This window comes from Marmota marmota, unplaced genomic scaffold (assembly GCF_001458135.2).
Source record: "Marmota marmota marmota unplaced genomic scaffold, marMar, whole genome shotgun sequence".
In the NCBI taxonomy this organism is placed as follows: Eukaryota; Metazoa; Chordata; class Mammalia; order Rodentia; family Sciuridae; genus Marmota; species Marmota marmota.
In genome coordinates, this window is record NW_026000026.1 from 9,070,797 (window position 1) to 9,075,178 (window position 4,382).

At 39.0% G+C, this 4,382-nt stretch overlaps 1 non-coding gene across 1 annotated transcript; it reads left to right on the top strand.

The window, feature by feature from the left end:
* Positions 1–1,245: 1,245 nt before the first annotated feature.
* Positions 1,246–1,352, top strand: LOC125619212. The gene has a single exon (XR_007350715.1). It is a non-coding gene; the product is annotated as a U6 spliceosomal RNA (small nuclear RNA).
* Positions 1,353–4,382: the final 3,030 nt, after the last annotated feature.

Here is a 4,382-nt window from a genome sequence, read left to right on the forward strand (position 1 = left end):
CCTCTCCAAAAACCATTCAAGCTTCATGATTTTAGTAAAATGGAAGACAGTGGATGAGGACCCAGTGAATGAGAAACCGAAAGCCCTTCGATGGTTTTTCTGAGAATAGATTTATTGATGGCTGCAGGTCAGGGAAACTTGGCAGCTGTACTTTCAAAGGGCTTCCGAAGTATAGTCACAACATGGCCCTAGGTTCCATCCATTCTCCACCTTTCGCCTCCCTCCTATCTCTGTAGGAGGTCAAAACCTCCTGCCCACCACACTTCCCACCCCGCCCCTTGCCTTAGATGCCATAGTGGCTTAGTCTCAGGCACAGAAATCTCAGGATTTACTGGCACCTCACTAATGGGTTTACCCACAAATACTTAGAAGAGTATTGCTGGAGGAGTTAATTTGCCTCTTAATGATTTAATTATATGCTACAGCTCTGCTGTTCAAGAATAACAATGTTCCTTGCTTTCCTGCAAGCCTTGGGATGCTGACTTGGGACACTTTTGGAGAAGAATGTCATTTGCTTTCCTTTAGAGAGAGGGGAATTGAGACATTGGGGAAGAGAGGAACATTTTTCCCAGACCACAAATAAACCATTCCCATTCATCTGTAATGGACCTAAGGGGACCTGTCAGGATGACAGTAATGAACATCATAAAATGTGCTCTGATGTTTATTTGCATTGTCTTGATTGATCTTGTGAAGTAACTTCAGTCTCAATTTTCATAAAAAGTCCACTGGGGTCACCTGGCTTGCCCAGTGCGGGAGTCCCATGGAGGGTTTCTGACTCCCAGTCCTGACTTTTGTTTTCCCCACATGAGCTCACCCGCCTGTGCCTTACAGGGCCTGAGCTCCTAGGTCCCGAGAATGCGAGTGGCTATAGTCACCCTTAGGATCAGAATGGGTCTACAAATAGGGCTTTGTGCCATAATTTGTAGGGCAGGCTGAGGTCTTTGGAAGCAGGTCTTTGGGCAGAATTGGGGGTTCAAGGTATTTATTGGGATCAGCACCTATAGAAAGAAGGAGAGGAAGCAAGATTGGGCAGAGACAGAAGTTGAACCAGTATGCAGCCCTGATAGAGCTTTGGCCACCTCTTCGGGACCTTATGGGACATGTCTTTCCCACTAGAGTACTGCTGTGGGTGGATATGGCTGGCTTCCTATCCCTCCACACTCTGCTGTGGTGAGGGCGTGGCCTGGGCTCAGCTGCCATTTCACAGTGGGCAGCCCCTACAGTCAAGGACAGACAGCCGGGGTGCTCACGTCAGCAGCACATGCACTAAAATTGGAGTGGTGGTAACAGGATCAGCACACCCCCTGTGTATTGATGACACCCAAATTTGTGAAGAATTCTGCATTTTTAAATCAACGGCAAGAAAATACACAGGAAACCACATAAACATGAAGATTGAACATGAATCATAGAAGAAATGAGAGGAGAAATTGAAAATTCCACAGAATCAAATGGAAACAGTGATACAATACACTAAAATCTCTGGGACACTGTGAAGATTGTTCTAAGAGGATGGTTTATAGTATTGAGTGCCTACATTAAAGAAAAAAATAAAAAGAAAGAAAGATCTCAAGTAAACAATCTAATGCTGCATCTCAAAGCCCAAGGGAAAAAAGGAACAAACTAATTCCAAACAGTAGAAGACAGGAAAAAAATTCAGATCAGAGTTGAAATTGAAGAAATAAAGAATAAAAAGACAATATAAGGATTATTGCAGCAAAGAGTTTGTTCTTTGAAAAGAGAAACAAAACTAATCAAACTAACAAAAATTCAAAAGAGAAGACCCATTTTCATTAGAGATGAAAAAGGAGATATCACAGTAGACATTTCTGATATCCAGAAGAGCATTAGGGACTATTTTGAAAACTTATATTCCAATAAATTGAAAAAAACCTAGATAATGTTGACAAATTTCTAGACACATATGACATACCCAAGCTGAACCAACAAGATATAGAAAACCTAAGTAGACCAATATCAAGCAAACAAGATTGAAGCAGTAATTAAAAGTTATCCAACAAAGAAAGCCCAGGATCAGTTGGAGTCTCAACTGAGTTCTACCAGATCTTTAATGCCAATGCTCCTCAAATTATTCCATGAAATTGAAAGGAAGGGAACACTCTTAAATTTATTCTATGAAATCAGTATCGCTCTGACACCAAAACCAGATAACAACACATCAAGGGAAGAAAACTACAGACCAATATCCCTGATAAGCATAGAAGCAAAAATTCTTAATAAAAGATTAGCAATCTACATTCAAAAACATGTAAGAAGATTGTGCACCATTATCAAGTTGGTATCATCCAGGGAGACAAGGTTGACTCAAAATATGCAAATCAACAAATGAAATTCATCACATAAATAGAATTAAGGACAAAGATGACACGATCATCTCAACAGATGCAGAAAAAGCCTTTAACAGAATTCAGCACATAGTCATATTAAAATCACTGAAGAAACTATGGATAGGAGGAACTAAGCTCAATATCATCAAGTTATGTATGACAAACCCAAAGCCAACATCATGCTGAATGGAAAAAAATTGAGAGCATTTCCTCCGAAACCAAGAAAAAGACAGGGATGTCCTCTCTCACCACTCCTATTCAATACAGTTCTTCAAACTCTAACCAGAGCAATTAGGCAAGAGAAGGAAATTAAAAGGATACAAAGACAAATTATCTCTGTATGCTGATGACTTGACCCTATACATAAGAGACTCAAAAACTCAACAAAACTCTTCTAGAGCTGGATAAACAAATCCAACAAGATCAACGGACAGAAATCAATAGCTTTCCTATACTCCAACAATGATTTTGCTGATAAAGAAATCAGAAAAATGATTCCATTCACAATGGCCTCAAAACAAAAACAAAACAAATAATAAAACCCATGAGAATAAATCAAACTCAGGAAGTGAAAGACCTCTTTAGTGAAAAAATATAGAACACTGAAGAAAGAAATTGAAGACCTTAAAAGATGAAAAAGACCACCCAGGTTCTTGGATAGGCAGAATTAATATTGTCAAAATGACCATACTACTAAAAGCAATCTGCAGATTCAATGCAATCCCCATCAAAATACCAATGGCATTCTTCACAGAACTACAAAAAAAAAAATAGTACTAAAATTCACATGGAAGCAAAACAGACCCAGAAGAGGCAAAGCAATACTGAGCAACGGGAGTGTTGCTGGAGGCCTCACAATTCCTGCTCTCAGATTATACTACGGAACCATACTAACAAAAACAGCATGGCATCAGCAGAAAAACAGACTTGAAGACTAATTGGAATTGAATAGAAGACACAGAGACAAATCCACATAGATTGTCATCTGATCCTTGACAAAGCTGCCAGAAACATACATTGGAAAGAAGATAGGCTTTTTAGCAAATGGTGCTGGGAAAACTGGATATCCATATGTAGAAGAATGAACTGGGATCCCTTTCACCCTACACTAAAATTAACTTGTAGTGAATCCAAGACCTAATAATTAGACCAGAAACACTGCAGCTGCTAGGAGAAAACAGAGGGTCAATACTCCAACATATTGGCAGGCACCCACTTCCTTAATAAAGCTCCTAAAGCTTAGGAAATAAAACCAAGAATCAATAGGTGGGATGGCATCAAATTAAAAAGCTTATGCCCAGCAAAGGAAACAAAAACATGAGTAGAAAGCCTACAAAATGGGAGAGAATCTTTGCTAGCTAGCTGCTCTTCCAACAGGGAATGTAAAGAACTCAAAATACTTACCATGAAAAAAAAAAACAAAAAACAAATAACCAAATCAATAAATAAATGGACATTTCTCAAAAGAAGAAACACAAATGGCCCACAAGTAGTATGAAAAAATGTTCAACATCCTTAGCAGTCAGGGAAATGCAAATAAAATTGCACTGAAATTTTAGCTCACTCCAATTAGTTGGCAATCATCAAGAATACCAGCGATGCTAATTGCTGGCCAGGACATGGGGGGAAAGGTGTACTTATACTTTGTTGGTGGGACTGCAGATTAGTACAACCATTTTGGAAAGTAGTATGGAAACTCCTTAAGACTAGAAATGGAACCACCTCATCTTTCAGCTGTCTTCCTCCTTGGTATTTATCCAAAAGATCTAAAATCAACATTCTATAGGAATATACACGTACAAATGTTTACAGCAGTGAAATTCACAACAACCAAGCATGGAACGAGGCCAGGTACCCCTCAACAGATGAGTGCATAAAGAAAATGTGATATATATACACAGTGGAATTTTACTCAGCCATAAAGGACTAACCCAGAATCAGCAAGTTGTGGGTCAGTTGTTGTCTCTCATACATGGAAATTAGAGAGGATAGAGGTAGAGATAAATACGTAGAGAGGTATTTTTAAAAAAG